Below are 21,857 nucleotides of genomic sequence, written 5' to 3'. Positions count from 1 at the left end.
GCACAGCAGCAGTACCACTAGCTGTCCCTCTCCTCTCAGCACAGCACAGCAGCAGTACCACTAGCTGTCCCTCTCCTCTCAGCACAGCAGCAGTACCACTAGCTATCCCTCTCCTCTCAGCACAGCAGCAGTACCACTAGCTGTCCCTCTCCTCTCAGCACAGCACAGCAGCAGTACCACTAGCTATCCCTCTCCTCTCAGCACAGCAGCAGTACCACTAGCTGTCCCTCTCCTCTCAGCACAGCAGCAGTACCACTAGCTATCCCTCTCCTCTCAGCACAGCAGCAGTACCACTAGCTGTCCCTCTCCTCTCAGCACAGCAGCAGTACCACTAGCTGTCCCTCTCCTCTCAGCACAGCAGCAGTACCACTAGCTGTCCCTCTCCTCTCAGCACAGCAGCAGTACCACTAGCTGTCCCTCTCCTCTCAGCACAGCAGCAGTACCACTAGCTGTCCCTCTCCTCTCAGCACAGCAGCAGTACTACTAGCTGTCCCCCTCTCCACTCAGCACAGCATCAGTACCACTACCCGGCACAGCCAGAAGAGGACTGGCCACCCCACATAGCCTGGTTCCTCTCTAGGTTTCTTCCTAGGTTTTGGCCTTTCTAGGGAGTTTTTCCTAACCACCGTGCTTCTACACCTGCATTGCTTGCTGTTTGGGGTTTTAGGCTGGGTTTCTGTACAGCACTTTGAGATATCAGCTGATGTACGAAGGGCTATATAAATAAATTTGATTTGATTTGACTAGCTGTCCCTCTCCTCTCAGCACAGCAGCAGTACCACTAGCTGTCCCTCTCCTTTCAGCACAGCAGCAGTACCACTAGCTGTCCCCCTCTCCTCTCAGCACAGCAGCAGTACCACTAGCTGTCCCTCTCAGCACAGCAGCAGTACCACTAGCTGTCCCTCTCCTCTCAGCACAACAGCAGTACCACTAGCTGTCCCTCTCCTCTCAGCACAGCACAGCAGCAGTACCACTAGCTGTCCCTCTCCTCTCAGCACAGCAGCAGTACCACTAGCTGTCCCCCTCTCCTCTCAGCACAGCATCAGTACCACTAGCTGTCCCTCTCCTCTCAGCACAGCACCAGTACCACTAGCTGTCCCTCTCCTCTCAGCACAGCACCAGTACCACTAGCTGTCCCTCTCCTTTCAGCACAGCAGCAGTACCACTAGCTGTCCCCTCTCCTCTCAGCACAGCATCAGTACCACTAGCTGTCCCTCTCCTTTCAGCACAGCAGCAGTACCACTAGCTGTCCCCCTCTCCTCTCAGCACAGCAGCAGTACCACTAGCTGTCCCTCTCAGCACAGCAGCAGTACCACTAGCTGTCCCTCTCCTCTCAGCACAACAGCAGTACCACTAGCTGTCCCTCTCCTCTCAGCACAGCACAGCAGCAGTACCACTAGCTGTCCCTCTCCTCTCAGCACAGCAGCAGTACCACTAGCTGTCCCCCTCTCCTCTCAGCACAGCATCAGTACCACTAGCTGTCCCTCTCCTCTCAGCACAGCACCAGTACCACTAGCTGTCCCTCTCCTTTCAGCACAGCAGCAGTACCACTAGCTGTCCCCTCTCCTCTCAGCACAGCATCAGTACCACTAGCTGTCCCTCTCCTTTCAGCACAGCAGCAGTACCACTAGCTGTCCCTCTCCTCTCAGCACAGCAGCAGTACCACTAGCTGTCCCCTCTCCTCTCAGCACAGCAGCAGTACCACTAGCTGTCCCTCTTCTCTCAGCACAACATCAGCACCTCTTGCTGCCTCTCTCCTCTCAGCACAGCAGCAGTACCACTAGCTGTCCCTCTCCTCTCAGCACAGCAGCAGTACCACTAGCTGTCCCCTCTCCTCTCAGCACAGCAGCAGTACCACTAGCTGTCCCTCTTCTCTCAGCACAACATCAGCACCTCTTGCTGCCTCTCTCCTCTCAGCACAGCAGCAGTACCACTAGCTGACTGTTGTATTACTGTGTGTCTGTGTAGCGTGTGTGTGTGTGTGTGTGTATGTGTGTGTGTGTGTGTGTGTGTGTGTGTAGCCTGTGTGTGTGTGTAGCCTGTGTGTGTGTGTGTGTGTGTGTGTGTGTGTGTGTGTGTGTGTGTGTGTGTGTGTGTGTGTGTGTGTGTGTGTACAGTGTATGTCTGTACACACAGCCTGCTAATCAACACACTAACCACCCTGTCAGGACACTGCTGCTCTCAATTCAATTCCATGGACTTTATTGGCATGAGAAACATATGTTTCCATTGCCATAGCAATAAAATACATACATTAAAGTGAAATAAACATTAAAAAACCCTATCTTTCAAAGATAATTTGTAAAAATCCAAATAGCTTCACAGATCTTCATTGTAAAGGGTTTAAACACTGTTTCCCATGCTTGTTCAATGAACAATAAACAATGAATGAACATACACGTGTGGAATGGTTGTTAACACACTAACAGTTTACAGACGGTAGGCAATTAAGGTCACAGTTGTGAAAAAATAGGACACTAAGATGCCTTTCTACTGACTCCACCAAAAGAAAGATGCCCAGGGTCCCTGCTCATCTGCGTGAACGTGCCTTAGGTATGCTGCAAGGAGGCATGAGGACTGCAGATGTTCCCAGGGTCCCTGCTCATCTGTGTGAACGTGCCTTAGGTATGCTGCAAGGAGGCATGAGGACTGCAGATGTGGCCAGGGTCCCTGCTCATCTGCGTGAACGTGCCTTAGGCATGCTGCAAGGAGGCATGAGGACTGCAGATGTGGCCAGGGTCCCTGCTCATCTGTGTGAACGTGCCTTAGGCATGCTGCAAGGAGGCATGAGGACTGCAGATGTGGCCAGGGTCCCTGCTCATCTGCGTGAACGTGCCTTAGGTATGCTGCAAGGAGGCATGAGGACTGCAGATGTGGCCAGGGTCCCTGCTCATCTGCGTGAACGTGCCTTAGGCATGCTGCAAGTAGGCATGAGGACTGCAGATGTGGCCAGGGTCCCTGCTCATCTGCGTGAACGTGCCTTAGGCATGCTGCAAGGAGGCATGAGGACTGCAGATGTGGCCAGGGTCCCTGCTCATCTGTGTGAACGTGCCTTAGGCATGCTGCAAGGAGGCATGAGGACTGCAGATGTGGCCAGGGTCCCTGCTCATCTGCATGAACGTGCCTTAGGTATGCTGCAAGGAGGCATGAGGACTGCAGATGTGCCCAGGGTCCCTGCTCATCTGCATGAACGTGCCTTAGGTATGCTGCAAGGATGCATGAGGACTGCAGATGTGGCCAGGGTCCCTGCTCATCTGCGTGAACGTGCCTTAGGTATGCTGCAAGGAGGCATGAGGACTGCAGATGTGGCCAGGGTCCCTGCTCATCTGCGTGAACGTGCCTTAGGTATGCTGCAAGGAGGCATGAGGACTGCAGATGTGGCCAGGGTCCCTGCTCATCTGCGTGAACGTGCCTTAGGTATGCTGCAAGGATGCATGAGGACTGCAGATGTGGCCAGGGTCCCTGCTCATCTGCATGAACGTGCCTTAGGTATGCTGCAAGGAGGCATGAGGACTGCAGATGTGGCCAGGGTCCCTGCTCATCTGCGTGAACGTGCCTTAGGTATGCTGCAAGGAGGCATGAGGACTGCAGATGTGCCCAGGGTCCCTGCTCATCTGCGTGACGGTGCCTTAGGTATGCTGCAAGGAGGCATGAGGACTGCAGATGTGGCCAGGGTCCCTGCTCATCTGCGTGACTGTGCCTTAGGTATGCTGCAAGGAGGCATGAGGACTGCAGATATGGCCAGGGTCCCTGCTCATCTGCATGAACGTGCCTTAGGTATGCTGCAAGGAGGCATGAGGACTGCAGATGTGCCCAGGGTCCCTGCTCATCTGCGTGACGGTGCCTTAGGTATGCTGCAAGGATGCATGAGGACTGCAGATGTGGCCAGGGTCCCTGCTCATCTGCGTGAACGTACCTTAGGCATGCTGCAAGGAGGCATGAGGACTGCAGATGTGGCCAGGGTCCCTGCTCATCTGCGTGACGGTGCCTTAGGTATGCTGCAAGGAGGCATGAGGACTGCAGATGAGGCCAGGGTCCCTGCTCATCTGCGTGAACGAGCCTTAGGTATGCTGCAAGGAGGCATGAGGACTGCAGATGTGGCCAGGGCAATAAATTGCAATGTTGTATAATCTAACAGCTCTTTTCTGGATTTTGATAATTAGTGTATTGTCGTGTCTTTGGCATCATTAAAGTGAAGACTATTATTTTTATCAAATCAATCCTCTGTAATTATTATTATTACATGATTAAACTAATCATGTAAATGTAATTAACTAGGAAGTCGGTGCACCAAGTAAAATCTATAGATTACAAAGTTACAATGTTCCTAATATAACTTTTCAGATATTTTAATATCTGATCAGTCTTCTAATTAATTAATTATTATTTACCTCACGTTAGTCTCATTCCAAACATCGTAAATTGTTGGTTACCTGCACGAACCCAGTCTTTGCTATGAATCAAACATACATCAATCTTAATCATTTATTTACTAACTAACTAAATAATCACAGAAATGGGTAACAAACAAACAGTAGGTATGGTTACAAAGAAATGATAGGTGATGTGCCCTAGTGGGCCAAACTGGTATGGCGACTTGGTAGACAAAGGGACTGAGAAGGGTGCGAAAGACAAAAGTCACTACACAGTTGATAATTATAATCATTGAAATACTAATCCTTTGCACATGAACGCTCACCCATTCGGGAATAATTGTAATCAATATATATATTTACGCTCAGTGTGTCATCGTGATCTCTGTTGGAATCGTCCTTTTCTGTTGGAAAGTTTTCTGTTCTTATAGAATCGATGTTTCGGTGGTTGTCGGTCTTCGCATTCAGTCGACATAAATTCTAGCTGTAGAATAGTACTTGGTATCGAAGATTTGCTCTTATTCTGTCAGTATTGATAGTCTCAGAGTTTAGCAACCATTACAACAGCTTATACTGAAGGTACGCATTGTCTCTACTCAAACCTTAGCCCTCTCGGTAATCAAGGTAGGCATGGTCTGAAATGGTCTTCTCTAGTTGTGTTTTTTATTTGGAACAGCAGAAAAGGCTATCCCATGATGCCAGATCAATGTCTGTGCTCATGGGGGCGACACAATGACTTAGTGAAACTTTAAACAGAAATACAATTTTCTTACATTAACGGTTTAAAATTACATTACCCAATTTCACAAATAGTTTAATCTTTACTCATTCATTTTATACAATAATTAGATGCAAGCCTCAGATTCTCCACCGACCGTTTACACATTCTGCAAAACATAGACATTGTTCAGTTCTCAAGTTCTGTGATGTAGAAGAAGTTCCTTTGTTCTACTGTGAACTGAACTAACTCTCTCTATACTGCATGACGGAGAGAGTCTCCTCCAGGAATTTATGACCTGAGATAACAGAGCCTGGGTGTAGGGGAAGAGAGAGGTGGTGAGAGAGCGATAGTTGGTGCTTGCTATATCCAACGAGGGCCCTGTCATGACAATATATTGGCGTAATTCTGCTCTGCATGCATTGTTTGGTGTTTTACGTTGTAGCCAGAGGATAATTGTACATAATTCTGCATGCATAGTCTCAATTTGGAGTTTGTTCCATTTTGTGATTTCTTGGTTGGGGAGTGGATCCCAGACCTCACAACCATAAATGACATTGGGTTCTATAACTTATTAAAGTATTATTAGCCAGATCCTAATTTGTATGTCGATTTTTATGTTTGTTTTGACGATGCCTTGTCTCTCAGATCGTTCATAGCTTTGTGGAAGTTACCTGTGTCGCTGATGTTTAGGCCGAGGTATGCATAGTTTTTTGTGGGCTTTAGAGTAACGGATGTCATAAGGTGAATTCACCAATTTGTAAGTCGCTCTGGATAAGAGCGTCTGCCAAATGACTTAAATGTAATGTAAATGTAAACAGTTTCCATCTCATTTTGTGGGCAGTGTGCACATAGGCAGACCTGGCTCTCAAGAAAAGACAGACTATGTTGACCTTTCTCAATAGCAAGGCTATGCTCACTAAGTCTGTACATAGTCAAAGTTTTCCTTAATCTTTGTTCAGTCACAGTGGTCAGGTATTCTGCCACTGTGTACTCTCTGTTTAGGGCTAAATAGTGTTCTTGTTTGCGCGTGTGTGTGTGTGTGTGTGTGTGTGTGTGTGTGTGTGTGTGTGTGTGTGTGTGTGTGTGTGTGTGTGTGTGTGTGTGTGTGTGTGTGTGTGTGTGTGTGTGTGTGTGGCCTAGGGAAGTATTGTGCTGCTTGGTGACTGTGAGGAGATTAAACTGCTTTCACTAGAGTGTCATCCTCTACTGCTGTGCTCCTCTGACGTCCTGCCTTTATCCCGCTGAGAAACCCGTCTGTCGCTGTGATTGAAGACTTGCCTGCTGGTGTTAATACTGAATGTACCACTTCTTGGAAGTGACTTGGAAAACAAGCTTGAGTTGAGCTGTTTTCTCTCTCTCGTTTGACTCTCTGTTACAGGGCACAGACACACCCAGGTTAATCATTGCGGTGCTGCTCAGTTGCAGGTGCACAAAGCACCTGTTGTTGTTTGAATGCCCATTACACCCCTACTTAAAAACTGCTTCATGAGGTTTCTAATATTAGGTCGTTGTAATTAGGGGTTCAAGCAGCAAGCCTGGGTGAAACCCTATTGTATTTATTGTAGTATTATTGTAGTATTATTATTCTGGTTCCACCAAATATTGGTGAAAAGATGAACATTCTCATGGTAAGGTAAAGCCTTTACCATCATGCAACCTGGCATGATGGTAAAGGGCCAAGGGCCACACCCTGTCATGCAATGCCATGCCAACTGGCCACATTGTGGCTCTATCACAAGCGATTGAAAATACAAACTTTAAAAGCTCAGGCCCCTCACCCCGTGTAGCATAGAGTTCTGAAATTCAGTACTTAGGTCCCTCTCCTCACAGGGAATACATTTGCTTCAGGACCTGTAAATTCCGCACTTACATCGCTAATCCTCTGGCACTGAATGACCAGTCTGCACAAAACTTAATATATCGCATCTATGGGCCAAGGTTTCACAACGCAATATTTTCCAGATTAGTATGTCAAACAACATGGCCACTACTGACCAATAAACATTCACATGGGTGTGGTCAGGCTCATAAAGACATATAAATCAGACACAGATATTTGTATTGTAACAAAACTTGGTACACATGCTCCAAAAACTGTCAAGACTCAACACCTGCAAGCACATTCATATCGACCACACGGTGGCGCTATAACGGGCACATGTTTATATCGCTTGATCTGTTTGACTCTGAGTGATGCCATTTGGCACACATGCTCAGGGATATACTAGCTAACCTGTAAAGTATGGTTCAGTTTGGCCGCATGGTGGCGCTGTTGAACAGGAAAAACGTTTATTCAATCTCAATGGCTCATAGCAGCCATATTGTTTGAGCTGGAGTCCTGGAAAATATGGTGCCAATCGATCCAGCGGTTCTGGAGAAGAAGACTTTAACCTTTCTAGGGCAGGCCGCTAGCGGAACCCCTCGACAACATTCCGGTGAAAAGGCAGCGCGCGAAATTCAAAAATATTTTTCAGAAATACGTAACTTTCACACATTAACAAGTCCAATACAGCAAATGAAAGATAAACATCTTGTTAATCTACCCATCATGTCTGATTTCAAAAATGCTTTACAGCAAAAGCACAACATATGATTATGTTGGGTAATAGCTAAGTCAAAAAAACACAGCCATTTTCCCAGCCAAAGATAGGAGTCACAAAAAGCAGAAATACAGATCAAATGAATCACTGACCTTTGATGATCTTCATCAGATGACACTCATAGGACATCATGTTACACAATACATGTATGTTTTGTTCGATAATGTGCATATTTATATTCAAAAATCTCAGTTTACATTGGCGCGTTACGTGCAGTAATGTTTTGATTCCAAAACATCCAGTGATTTTGCAGAAATACTCATAATAAACATTGATAAAATATACAAGTGTTATTCACAGAATTAAAGACTTATCCTTAATGCAACCACTGTGTCAGATTTAAAAAAAACTTTGCCAGAAAAAGCATAATCTGAGAACGGTGCTCAGAGCCCAATCCAGCCAAAGAAATATGTTGTTACCTACCCTCACCACCTGGGGGCGTCCTGTCAGAAAGTCCAGCACCCTTTTGCACAGGGCGGGGTCGAGACCCAGGGTCTCGAGCTTAATGACGAGTTTGGAGGGTACTATGGTGTTGAATGCTGAGCTATAGTCGATGAACAGCATTCTTACATAGGTATTCCTCTTGTCCAGATGGGTTAGGGCAGTGTGCAGTGTGGTTGCGTCGTCTGTGGACCTATTGGGGCAGTAAGCAAATTGATGTGGGTCTAGGGTGTCAGGTAGGGTGGAGGTGATATAATCCTTGACTAGTCTCTCAAACTTCATGATGACAGTGAGTGCTACGGGGTGATAGTCGTTTAGCTCAGTTACCTTAGCTTTCTTGGGAACATGAACAATGGTGGCCCTCTTGAAGCATGTGGGAACAGCAGACTGGTATAGGGATTGATTGAATATCAATCAATGGTGGCCCTGTTGAAGCATGTATGAGGTGACTGTACAATATGTAATATTTTATTTGAGATGTATTTTCATACATTCATGCGAAAGTATTCACCCCCTTGGCCATTTTTCCTATTTTGTTGCCTTACAACCTGGAATTAAAATAGATTTTGGGGTGTTCTGTATCATTTCATTTACACAACATTCCTACCACTTTGAAGATACAACATATTTTTTATTGTGTTATAAGCCCAAAACAAAACAGAAAATTTGAGCGTGCATAACTATTCACCCCCCCCCCCCCCCCAAAGTCAATACTTGTCACGCCCTGGTCGAACTATAATATGTTTATTCTTCATTTATTCGGTCAGGCCAGGGTGTGACATGGGTTATTGTGGTGTGTTTTTGTCTTGGGGTTTTGTGGGATGTCTAGCGTTAGTCTATGGCTGCCTGAGGCTGTTCTCAATCAGAGTCAGGTGATTATCGTTGTCTCTGATTGGGAACCATATTTAGGCAGCCATATTCTTTGAGTGTTTTGTGGATGATTGTTCCTGTCTCTGTGTCTTCACCAGATAGGACTGTTTAGGTTTTCACGTTCCGTTTGTTGTTTTTGTATTGTTCGGGTTTTTTCGTTCTTCATTAAACATGTCTCATAAATACCACGCTGCATTTTGGTCCGCTCCTCCTTCAACAGAAGAAAGCCATTACAGAATCACCCACCACAACAGGACCAAGCGGCGTGGTAACAGGCAGGTGCAGCAAAGAGAGGAATGGACATGGGAGGACGAATTGTTCGGAGAAGGACCCTGGGATCAGCCTGGAGAATATCGCTGCCCCAAAGAAGAACTGGAGGCGGAGAGAGCTGAGAGGCGCTGGTATGAGGAGGCAGCGCGGCGACGCGGATGGAAGCCCGAGAGTCTGCCCCAAAAATTTCTTGGGGGGGGCTCAGGGAGAGTGTGGCAGAGTCAGGAGTCAGACTTGAGCCCACTCTCCCTGTTTATCGTGAGGAGCCAAGGAGGAGACCAGAACCAGAGCCGGTGTTGGAGGTGAGCAAAGCAGAGACTGTGAAGGAGTTAATGGGGAAATTGGAGGAGAGAGAAATGAGGGAGTTGCTGTGTTGGTGCTTTTTGCATGGAATTCGCCCGACGGAACGTGTCGGGGATTTGATGGCACCTGTGTCAGCGCTCCATACTCGTCCTGAGGTGCGTGTTAGTCGGCTGGTGAAGTTGGTGCCAGCCTCACGCACCAGGCCTCCTGTACACATCCCTAGCCTTGCACGTCCTGTGCCAACATTGCTCTCAAGATCTCCATTACGCCTTCACCGTCTAGCCCATCCTGTGCCACCTCCACACACCAGCCCTCCGGTGGCAGCTCCCCGCACCAGGCTTCCTGTGCGTGTCCTCGGCCCAGTACCACCAGTGCCAGCACCACGCATCAGGCCTACAGTGCGCCTCGCCTCTCCAGCGCTACCGGAGCCTTCCTCCTCTCCTGCGATGTCGGAGCCTCTCGTCTCTCCTGCGCTGCTGGAGTCTCCCGCCTGTTTAGTGCAGCCAGAGCCTTCCTCCTCTACAGCGCTGCTGGAGTCTCCCGCCTGTTTAGCGCAGCCAGAGCTGTTAGTCTGCATGGAGCAGCCAGAGCTGTCAGTCTACATGGAGCAGCCAGAGCTGTCAGTCTACATGGAGCAGCCAGAGCTGTCAGTCTACATGGAGCAGCCAGAGCTGTCAGTCTTCATGGAACAGCCAAAGCTGTCAGTCTGCATGGAGCAGCTGGAGCTGCCAGTCTGCAAGGAGCTGCCAGTCTGCAAGGAGCTGTCAGTCTGCAAGGAGCTGCCAGTCTGCATGGAGCAGCCAGAGCTGTCAGTCTGCAAGAAGCCGCCAGAGCTGTCAGTCTACATGGAGCAGCCAGAGCCACCAGTCAGCATGGAGCAGCCAGATCTGCCAGTCAGCCAGACTCTTCCAGATCTGCCAGTCAGCCAGACTCTTCCAGATCCGCCAGTCAGCCAGACTCTTCCAGATCCGCCAGTCAGCCAGACTCTTCCAGATCCGCCTGTCAGCCAGAATCTTCCAGATCCACCTGTCAACCAGACTCTTCCAGATCCGCCAGTCAGCCAGGATCTGCCAGAACCGCCAGCCAGCCAGGATCTGCCGGATCTAACTACCTGGCTGGGCTTCCTCTCAGTGCTGGGCTTCCTCTCAGTGCTGGGCTTCCTCTCAGTGCTGGGCTTCCCCTCAGTCCCGAGCTTCCTCTAAGTGCTGAGCTTCCCCTCAGTCCTGAGCTGCCCCTCAGTCCCGAGCTGCCCCTCAGTCCAGTGGGGTTCTGGGTGAGGACTACTGGCCATGGTCGGCGGGGAAGGTGGACTGTCCTAGGACGCGAGGAAGGGGGACTAAGACATTTATAGAGTGGGTTCCACGTCCCGCGCCAGAGCCGGAGCCGCTACCATGGACAGACGCCCACCCGGACCCTCCCTATTGTTTTGATGTGTGTCCGGGAGTCCACACTTTAGGGAGGGGGTTCTGTCACGCCCTGGTCGAAATATATTATGTTTATTCTTCATTTATTCGGTCAGGCCAGGGTGTGACATGGGTTATTGTGGTGTGTTTTTGTCTTGGGGTTTTGTGGGATGTCGCTCTGGATAAGAGCGTCTGCTAAATGACTTAAATGTAATGTAAAATGTAAATACCACGCTGCATTTTGGTCCGCTCCTCCTTCAACAGAAGAAAGCCGTTACAATACTTTGTAGAGCCACCTTTTGCAGTAATTACAGCTGCAAGTCTCTTGGGGTATGTCTCTGTAAGGTTGGCACATCTAGCCACTGGGATTGTTGCCAATTCTTCAAAGCAAATCAGCTCCTTCAAGTTGGTTGGGTACCACTGGTGTACAGCAATCTTTAAGTCATACCACAGATTCTTATTGGATTGAGATCTGGTCTTTGACTCCATTCCAAGACATTTAAATGTTTCCCCTTAAACCACTCGAGTGTTTCTTTCGCAGTATGCCTAGCGTCATTGTCCTGCTGGAAGGTGAACCTCCATCCCAGTCTCAAATCTCTGGAAGACTGAAACAGGTTTTCCTCAATAATGTTTTATTTAGTGCCAACCATCATTCCTTCAGTTCTGACCCGTTTCCCAGTCCCTGCCGATGGAAAAACAACCCCACGGCATGATGCTGCCACCACCATGCTTCATTGTGGGGATTAATGGTGGGATGTTCAAAGTTTCTGATATTTTTTTATAACCCAACCCTGATCTGTACTTCTCCACAACTTTGTCCCTGACCTGTTTGGAGAGCTCCTTGGTCTTCATGGTGCCGCTTGCTTGGTGGTGCCCCTTGCTTAGTGGTGTTACAGACTCTGGGGCCTATCAGAACAGATGTGTATATATATATATATATATATATATATACTGAGATCATGTGACAGATCATGTGACACTTAAATAAAGTCCACCTGTGTGCAATCTAACTAATTATGTGACTTCTGAAGGTAATTGGTTGCACCAGATCTTATTTAGGGGCTTTATTGCAAAGGGGTGCACCCACAACTTTTCCGTTTTTAATTTATTTTTAGAACAAGTTATTCTTTTCATTTCACATCAACAATATGGACTATTGTGTGTATGTCCACTACATGATATCCAAATAAAAGTCCTTTTAAATTACAGGTTGTAATGCAACCAAATAGGAAAAACCCCAAGGGGGTCAAATACTTTTGCAAGACACTGTACCTGGTGTGGAATAGAGTTCCATGTAGCCATGGCTCTATGTAGTACTGTTGCGAAGAGACCTCTGGTGTAGAGGTCGACCGATTAATCGGAATGGCCGATTTAATTAGGGCCGATTTCAAGTTTTCATGACAATCGGTAATCGGCATTTTTGGACACCGATCATGGCCGATTACATTGCACTTCATGAGGAGACTACGTGGCAGGCTGACGACCTGTTATGCGAGTGCAGCAAGGAGCCAAGGTAAGGTGCTAGCTAGCATTAAACGTATCTTATAAAAACAATAAATCTTAACATAATCACTAGTTAACTCCACATGGTTGATGATATTACTAGTTTATCTAGCTTGTCCTGCGTTGCATATAATCGATGCCTGTTAATTTATCATTGAATCATAGCCTACTTCGCCAAATGGGGGATTTAACAAGCACATTCGCGAAAAAGCACTGTCGTTGCACCAGTGTGTACCTAACCATTAACATCAAGGCCTTTCTTAAAATCAATACACAAGTATATATTTTTAAACCTGCATATTTAGTTAATATTGCCTGCTAACATGAATTTCTTTTAACTGGGGAAATTGTGTCACTTCTCTTGCGTTCTGTGCAACAGAGTCAGTGTATATGCAGCAGTTTGGGCCGCCTGGCTCGTTGCGAACTATGAAGACTATTTCTTCCTGACAAAGACAGCCAACTTCGCCAAACGAGGGATGATTTAACAAAAGCGCATTTGCGAAAAAAGCATAATCGTTGCACGAATGTACCTAACCATAAACATCAATGCCTTTCTTAAAATCAATACACAGAAGTATATATTTTTAAGCTGCATATTTAGTTAAAAGAAATTCATGTTAGCAGGCAATATTAACTAGGGAAATTTTGTCACTTCTCTTGCGTTCATTGCACGCAGAGTCAGGGTATATGCAACAGTTTGGGCCGCCTGACTCATTGCGAACTAATTTGCCCGAATTTTACGTAATTATGACATAACATTGAAGGTTGTGCAATGTAACAGGGATATTTAGACTTATGGATGCCACCCATTAGATGAAATACGGAACGGTTCACTGAAAGAATAAACGTTTTATTTTCTAAATGATAGTTTCCGGATTTGACTATATTAATGAACTAAGGCTCGTATTTCTGTGTGTTATTATGTTATAATTAAGTCTATGATTTGATATTTGATAGAGCAGTCTGACTGAGCGGTGGTAGGCAGCAACAGGCTTGTAAGCATTCATTCAAACAGCACTTTCGTGCGTTTGCCAGCTGCTCTTTGCAATGCTTTAAGCATTGCACTGTTTATGACTTCAAGCCTATCAACTCCCGAGATTAGGCTGGTGTAACCGATGTGAAATGGCTAGCTAGTTAGCGGGGTACACGCTAATAGCGTTTCAAACGTCACTCGCTCTGAGACTTGGAGTAGTTGTTCCCTTTGCTCTGCAAGGGCCGCGGCTTTTGTGTAGCGATGGGTAACGATGCTTCAAGGGTGGCTGTTGTCGATGTGTTCCTGTTTCAAGCCCAGGTAGGGGCGAGGAAAGGGACAGAAGCTATACTGTTACACTGGCAATACTGAAGTGCCTATAAGAACATTCAATAGTTAAAGGTTAATGAAATACATATAGCGAGAAATAGTCCTATAATTCCTATAATAACTACAACCTAAAACTTATTACCTGGGAATATTGAAGACTCATGATAAAAGGAACCACCAGCTATCATATGTTCTCATGTTCCGAGCAAAGGAACTGAAACATTAGCTTTCTTACATGGCACATATTGCACTTTTACTTTCTTTTCCAACACTTGGTTTTTGCATTATTTAAACCAAATTGAACATGTTTCATTATTTACTTGATGTCACGACTCCCACCGAAGGTGGCTCCTCTTCCTGTTCAGGTGGCGCTCGGCGGTCGTCGTCACCGGTCTACTAGCTGCCACCGATCCCTTTTCCCTTTTCTGGTTGGTTTTGTCTTATTGGTTTCACCTATTTCTTGTTTAGGTTTTAGTTGGGCTATTGAAGCCGGTGATGCCCGCCTGTTATTGTGCGGGCTTATTTTCCTCTGTTGATAGTTGTGTTTGTGTGATTCTCTTGTTTTTCTCCGGACTGGTTGAGACCTGTTTTTGGGCCGGTCTTTGTTTTGCACCTGGTGTTTTGGCGTGACCGTTTTCCTGGGCCGGAATAAAAAACTATTGTCCTTTACCCTCTGTTCCCTGCGCCTGACTCCGCACCCACTACTCATAGAAGTGCGTTACATTTGAGGCTAAATTTATTTTATTGATGTATTATATTAAGTTAAGTGTTCATTCAGTATTGTTGTAATTGTCATTGAAAAGAATTGGCCGATTAATCAGTATCGGCTTTTTTTAGTCCTTCAATAATCGGTATCGGTACCAACGTTGAAAAATCATAATCGGTCGACCTCTAGAGTGGAGGGAGGAGAGGTGGAAAGGAGATGAGAGGAGTGGAGGGAGGAGGAGAGGTGGAAAGGAGATGAGAGGAGTGGAGAGAGGGGGAGAGGTGGAAAGGAAATGAGAGGAGTGGAGAGAGGGGGAGAGGTGGAAAGGAAATGAGAGGAGTGGAGAGAGGGGGAGAGGTGGAAAGGAAATGAGAGGAGTGGAGAGAGGGGGAGAGGTAGAAAGGAAATGAGAGGAGTGGAGGGAGGAGGAGAGGTGGAAAGGAGATGAGAGGAGTGGAGGGAGGAGGAGAGGAGGGAGGGAAGAGGAGAGGAGAGGTGGAAAGGAGATGAGAGGAGAGAGGTGGAAAGGAAATGAGAGGAGGAAAGGAGATGAGTGGAGGGAGGGAAGAGGAGAGGTGGAAAGGAGATGAGTGGAGGAGAGGTGGAAAGGAGATGAGAGGAGGGAGGGAAGAGGAGAGGTGGAAAGGAGATGAGAGGAGAGAGGGAGGAGGAGAGGTGGAAAGGAGATGAGAGGAGAGAGGGAGGAGGAGAGGTGGAAAGAAGAGGAGAGGTGGAAAGGAGATGAGAGGAGAGAGGGAGGAGGAGAGGTGGAAAGGAGTTTAGAGGATTAGTAGTCGTGTCTGGCCTATAGGTCAGCTCCTCCGTCCCATCACAGAGCACTAGAGAGAGGAAGTCAGGTGGTAGAGCCGGAATGAGCGAGAGCAAAGTTGTGTGTTGTCACGCCCTGGTCGAGGTATTTTGTGTTTATCTTCATTTATTTGGTCAGGCCAGGGTGTGGCATGGGGTTTTTGTATGTGGTGTGTTGGTATTGGGTTTGTAGCTTAGTGGGGTGTTCTAGTTAACTCTATGGCTGTCTGAAGTGGTTCTCAATCAGAGGCAGGTGTGTATCGTTGTCTCTGATTGGGAACCATATTAAGGCAGCCATATTCTTTGTGTGTTTCGTGGGTGATTGTCCTCAGTGTCCTTGTTCCTGTATCTGTGTTAGTTTACACTAGTATAGGCTGTTTCGGTTTTCGTTACGGTCTTTGTTTTGTAGTGTTTGTATTTAGATTCGTGTTACATTTTGTTCATTAAACATGGATCGCAATCTACACGCTGCATTTTGGTCCGTCTCTTTTTCACCGCATGAAAACCGTTACAGAATCACCCACCACAAACGGACCAAGCAGCGTGTCAACAGGCACGAGCCACAGGAGAAACAGCAAAGGCAGCAGCAGGAGCAGCGTAAAAAGGACTTTTGGACTTGGGAGGAAATCCTCGACGGGAGAGGACCCTGGGCTAAACCAGGGGAGTATAGCCGCCCCAAGGAGCAACAAAAGGAGGTATCGACATGGGAGGAGGAATTATTCGGAGAAGGACCTTGGGATCAGCCTGGAGAATATCGCCGCCCCAAAGAAGAACCAGAGGCGACGAGAGCTGAGAGGCGCAGGTATGAGGAGGCAGCGCGGCGACAAGGTTGGAAGCCCGGGAGTCAGCCCCAAAAATTTATTGGGGGGGGCTCACAGGGAGTATGGCGACGCTAGGTAGGAGACCTGCACCAACGTCCTGTGGTTACCGGGGGGCTAGAGAGACCGGGCAGGCACCGTGTTATGCTGTGGTGCGCACGGTGTCTCCAGTGCGGGTGCATAGCCCGGTGCATTCTATTCCAGCTCCGCGTATTGGCCGGGCTAGATTGAGCGTCGAGCCAAATGCCATGAAGCCGGCTCTACGCATCTGGCCCCAAGTGCGTCTCCTTGGGCCGGCTTACAAGGCACCAGCCTTACGCTCGGTGTCCCCGGTTTGCCTGCATAGCCCAGTGCGGGCAATTCCACCTTGCCGCACTGGCAGAGCAACCGGGAGTATTCACCCAGGTAAGGTTGGGCAGGCTCGGTGCTCAAGAGCTCCAGTGCGCCTGCACGGTCCGGTCTACCCAGTACCACCTCCACACCCCAGCCCTCCGGTGGCAGCTCCCCGCACCAGGCTTCCTGTGCGTGTCCTCGGCCCAGTACCACCAGTGCCAGCGCCACGCATCAGACCTACTGTGTGCCTCGCTTCTCCAGCGCTGCCGGAGCCTTCCTCCTCTCCTGCGCTGCCGGAGCCTCCCGCCTGTTCAGCGCTGCCGGAGCCTTCCTCCTCTCCTGCGCTGCTGGAGTCTCATGCCTGTTCAGCGCAGCCAGAGCTGCCAGCCTGCATGGAGCAGCCAGAGCTGCCAGCCTGCATGGAGCAGCCAGAGCTGCCAGCCTGCATGGAGCAGCCAGAGCTGCCAGTCTGCATGGAGCAGCCAGAGCTGCCAGCCTGCATGGAGCAGCCAGAGCTGCCAGTCTGCATGGAGCAGCCAGAGCTGTCAGTCTGCATAGAGCAGCCAGAGCTGTCAGTCAGCATGACTCTGCCAGTCAGCCAGACTCTTCCAGATCTGCCAGTCAGCCAGACTCTTCCAGATCTGCCAGTCAGCCAGACTCTTCCAGATCTGCCAGTCAGCCAGACTCTTCCAGATCTGCCAGTCAGCCAGACCCTTCCAGATCTGCCAGTCAACCAGACTCTTCCAGATCTGCCAGTCAACCAGACTCTTCCAGATCTGCCAGTCAACCAGACTCTTCCAGATCTGCCAGTCAACCAGACTCTTCCAGATCTGCCAGTCAACCAGACTCTTCCAGATCCGCCAGTCAGCCAGGATCTGCCAGAACTGCCAGCCAGCCAGGATCTGCCGGATTCAACTACCTGGCTGAGCTTCCTCTCAGTACTGGGCTTCCTCTCAGTGCTGGGCTTCCTCTCAGTGCTGGGCTTCCTCTCAGTGCTGGGCTTCCTCTCAGTGCTGGGCTTCCTCTCAGTCCCGAGCTTCCCCTCAGTCCCGAGCTTCCCCTCAGTCCCGAGCTTCCCCTCAGTCCCGAGCTTCCCCTCAGTGCTGAGCTGCCCCTGTCCCGAGCTGCCCCTCTGTCCCGAGCTGCCCCTCTGTCCCGAGCTGCCCCTCTGTCCCGAGCTGCCCCTCTGTCCCGAGCTGCCCCTCTGTCCCGAGCTGCCCCTCTGTCCCGAGCTGCCCCTCTGTCCCGAGCTGCCCCTCAGTCCCGAGCTGCTCCTCAGTCCAGTGGGGTTCTGGGTGAGGACTACTAGGCCATGGTCGGCGGCAAGGGTGGACTATCCAAGGACGCTAGGACGCAAGGACGTTCTTTGTTTTGTAGTGTTTATATTTAGATTTGTGTTACGTTTTGTTCATTAAACATGGATCGCAATCTACACGCTGCATTTTGGTCCGACTCTCTTTCACCGCATGAAAACCGTTACATGTGTGTGTTTATGGGATAGAGAGACAGAGGGAAAGAGAGAGAGAGGCTGTGTGTGTGTTTACAAGAGAGGGAGAGGCTGTGTGTGTGTGTTTACGGGAGAGAGAGAGGCTGTGTGTGTGTGTTTACGGGAGAGAGAGAGGCTGTGTGTGTGTGTTTACGGGAGAGAGAGACAGTGAGAAGAGAGAGAGAGAGGCTGTGTGTGTGTTTACGAGAGAGGGAGAGGCTGTGTGTGTGTGTTTACGGGAGAGAGAGAGGCTGTATGTGTGTGTTTATGGGAGAGAGAGACAGTGAGAAGAGAGAGAGAGGCTGTGTGTGTGTGTGTGTTTACGGGAGAGAGAGAGGCTGTGTGTGTGTGTGTTTACGGGAGAGAGAGACAGTGAGAAGAGAGAGAGAGGCTGTGTGTGTGTGTTTACGGGAGAGAGAGACAGTGAGAAGAGAGAGAGAGGCTGTGTGTGTGTTTGCGGGAGAGAGAGACCGTGAGAAGAGAGAGAGGGGCTGTGTGTGTGTTTACGAGAGAGAGAGACCGTGAGAAGAGAGAGAGGGGCTGTGTGTGTGTGTTTACGGGAGAGAGAGAGGCTGTGTGTGTTTACGGGAGAGAGAGACAGTGAGAAGAGAGAGAGAGGCTGTGTGTGTGTGTGTTTACGTGAGAGAGAGAGGCTGTGTGTGTGTGTGTGTGTGTGTGTGTGTGTTTACAGGAGAGAGAGACAGTGAGAAGAGAGAGAGAGAGAGAGGCTGTGTGTGTGTGTGTTTACGGGAGAGAGAGAGGCTGTGTGTGTGTGTGTGTGTTTACGGGAGAGAGAGACAGTGAGAAGAGAGAGAGAGGCTGTGTGTGTGTGTTTACGGGAGAGAGAGACAGTGAGAAGAGAGATAGAGGCTGTGTGTGTGTGTTTACGGGAGAGAGAGACAGTGAGAAGAGAGAGAGAGGCTGTGTGTGTGTGTGTTTACGGGAGAGAGAGACAGTGAGAAGAGAGAGAGAGGCTGTGTGTGTGTTTGCGGGAGAGAGAGACCGTGAGAAGAGAGAGAGGGGCTGTGTGTGTGTTTACGAGAGAGAGAGATCGTGAGAAGAGAGAGGCTGTGTGTGTGTGTGTTTACGGGAGAGAGAGACAGTGAGAAGAGAGAGAGAGGCTGTGTGTGTTTACGGGAGAGAGAGAGGCTGTGTGTGTGTGTGTTTACGGGAGAGAGAGACAGTGAGAAGAGAGAGAGAGGCTGTGTGTGTGTGTTTACGGGAGAGAGACAGTGAGAAGAGAGAGAGAGGCTGTGTGTGTGTGTTTACGGGAGAGAGAGACAGTGAGAAGAGAGAGAGAGAGGCTGTGTGTGTGTTTACGGGAGAGAGACAGTGAGAAGAGAGAGAGGGGCTGTGTGTGTGTGTTTACGGGAGAGAGAGACCGTGAGAAGAGAGAGAGAGGCTGTGTGTGTGTTTGCGGGAGAGAGAGACCGTGAGAAGAGAGAGAGGGGCTGTGTGTGTGTTTACGAGAGAGAGAGATCGTGAGAAGAGAGAGGCTGTGTGTGTGTGTGTTTACGGGAGAGAGAGACAGTGAGAAGAGAGAGAGAGGCTGTGTGTGTTTACGGGAGAGAGAGAGGCTGTGTGTGTGTGTGTTTACGGGAGAGAGAGACAGTGAGAAGAGAGAGAGAGGCTGTGTGTGTGTGTTTACGGGAGAGAGACAGTGAGAAGAGAGAGAGAGGCTGTGTGTGTGTGTTTACGGGAGAGAGAGACAGTGAGAAGAGAGAGAGAGAGGCTGTGTGTGTGTTTACGGGAGAGAGACAGTGAGAAGAGAGAGAGGGGCTGTGTGTGTGTGTTTACGGGAGAGAGAGACCGTGAGAAGAGAGAGAGAGGCTGTGTGTGTGTGTTTACGGGAGAGAGACAGTGAGAAGAGAGAGAGAGGCTGTGTGTGTGTGTTTACGGGAGAGAGAGACCGTGAGAAGAGAGAGAGAGGCTGTGTGTGGGACCAGGAGGACAGAACTGAAGTCACAGCTGAATTCACTGACAGGTGAACAATGTTATTTAGTTTATTTAATTATATAAAGTCAGATTGACAAGGTACCATTACGGATGCAGTACTGTAGTGTCGCAGGCACGAGTTGTAGTAGAATAGAGTTCATAGTGTGTTATTTCAATGTGTTTTAAGACACGTCACTGTACAGTTGACAGTGAATAAAAAATCAGGTTAGAAATGAAAATATGGATCTGTACAGTTAAACTAATAATACACATCACAGAGTTGAGTTTAGAGGAGACCAGTAAAGATCCTGCAGACATGTTTATGTTGTGGCTTTAGTAAACAAGACTTTTAAAGCTGTGAGGGTAATGGGGAGTCATTGGAAATAACTTTTAGTCCAGGAAGCTCATTTGTGAATGAAATGAATGGCCAATTTTTCACTTAATCTTTGATCCCGAGCTGAGTGGGTGACGCCATTACTGAGGCAGTAGTTTGTATTTATCACAACAACATCCTCATTCACTGACTAGCAGGAAAGAACATATGCAAATTCCCTCTGTTGGTATAAACCCTGTTACCTCTGTTGGTTATAACCCCTATTGCCTCTGTTGGTATAAACCCTGTTGCCTCTGTTGGTATAACTGCTGTTGCCTCTGTTGGTTTAACTGCTGTTGCCTCTGTTGGTATAAACCCTGTTGCCTCTGTTTGTATAAACCCTGTTGCCTCTGTTGGTATAAACCCTGTTGCCTCTGTTGGTATAACTGCTGTTGCCTCTGTTGGTATAAACCCTGTTGCCTCTGTTGGTATAAACCCTGTTGCCTCTGTTTGTATAAACCCTGTTGCCTCTGTTGGTATAAACCCTGTTGCCTCTGTTGGTATAAACCCTGTTGCCTCTGTTGGTATAAACCCTGTTGCCTCTGCTGGTATAAACCCTGTTGCCTCTGTTGGTATAAACCCTATTGCCTCTGTTGGTATAAACCCTATTGCCTCTGTTGGTATAACTGCTGTTGCCTCTGTTGGTATAAACCCTGTTGCCTCTGTTGGTATAAACCCTGTTGCCTCTGTTTGTATAAACCCTGTTGCCTCTGCTAGTATAAACCCTGTGGCCTCTGTTGGTATAAACCCTATTGCCTCTGTTGGTATAAACCCTATTGCCTCTGTTGGTATAACTGCTGTTGCCTCTGTTGGTATAAACCCTGTTGCCTCTGTTGGTATAAACCCTGTTGCCTCTGTTTGTATAAACCCTGTTGCCTCTGCTAGTATAAACCCTGTGGCCTCTGTTGGTATAAACCCTATTGCCTCTGTTGGTTATAACCCCTATTGCCTCTGTTGGTATAAACCCTGTTGCCTCTGTTGGTATAACTGCTGTTGCCTCTGTTGGTATAACTGCTGTTGCCTCTGTTGGTATAAACCCTGTTGCCTCTGCTGGTATAAACCCTGTTGCCTCTGTTGGTATAAACCCTATTGCCTCTGTTGGTATAAACCCTATTGCCTCTGTTGGTATAACTGCTGTTGCCTCTGTTGGTATAAACCCTGTTGCCTCTGTTGGTATAAACCCTGTTGCCTCTGTTTGTATAAACCCTGTTGCCTCTGCTAGTATAAACCCTGTTGCCTCTGTTGGTATAAACCCTATTGCCTCTGTTGGTATAAACCCTATTGCCTCTGTTGGTATAACTGCTGTTGCCTCTGTTGGTATAAACCCTGTTGCCTCTGTTGGTATAAACCCTGTTGCCTCTGTTTGTATAAACCCTGTTGCCTCTGCTAGTATAAACCCTGTGGCCTCTGTTGGTATAAACCCTATTGCCTCTGTTGGTTATAACCCCTATTGCCTCTGTTGGTATAAACCCTGTTGCCTCTGTTGGTATAACTGCTGTTGCCTCTGTTGGTATAACTGCTGTTGCCTCTGTTGGTATAAACCCTGTTGCCTCTGTTGGTATAAACCCTGTTGCCTCTGTTGGTATAAACCCTGTTGCCTCTGTTGGTATAAACC

General features: G+C 48.3%; 1 protein-coding gene across 3 annotated transcripts in view; it reads left to right on the top strand.

Moving 5' to 3' along the window:
* LOC135526660 (NEDD4-binding protein 3-A-like) overlaps positions 1 to 21,857 on the top strand; it is a 64,909-nt gene that overhangs the window by 3,091 nt on the left and 39,961 nt on the right. The window contains exon 1 of one of the 3 annotated variants that reach the window (XM_064955198.1): positions 19,366 to 19,918. The exons of 1 other annotated variant lie outside the window; for it this stretch is intronic. The gene's annotated coding sequence lies outside the window, so the exon portion shown is untranslated. Of the gene's footprint in view, positions 1 to 19,365; positions 19,919 to 21,857 lie in introns of those variants that run through there. One more of the 3 variants, XM_064955196.1, reaches the window with a different exon arrangement.

This window comes from Oncorhynchus masou, chromosome 32, assembly GCF_036934945.1.
Source record: "Oncorhynchus masou masou isolate Uvic2021 chromosome 32, UVic_Omas_1.1, whole genome shotgun sequence".
Classification (NCBI taxonomy): domain Eukaryota; kingdom Metazoa; phylum Chordata; class Actinopteri; order Salmoniformes; family Salmonidae; genus Oncorhynchus; species Oncorhynchus masou.
Note: the sequence above shows the minus strand (reverse complement) of the source record. Positions and strands in the feature narration are given on the sequence as shown.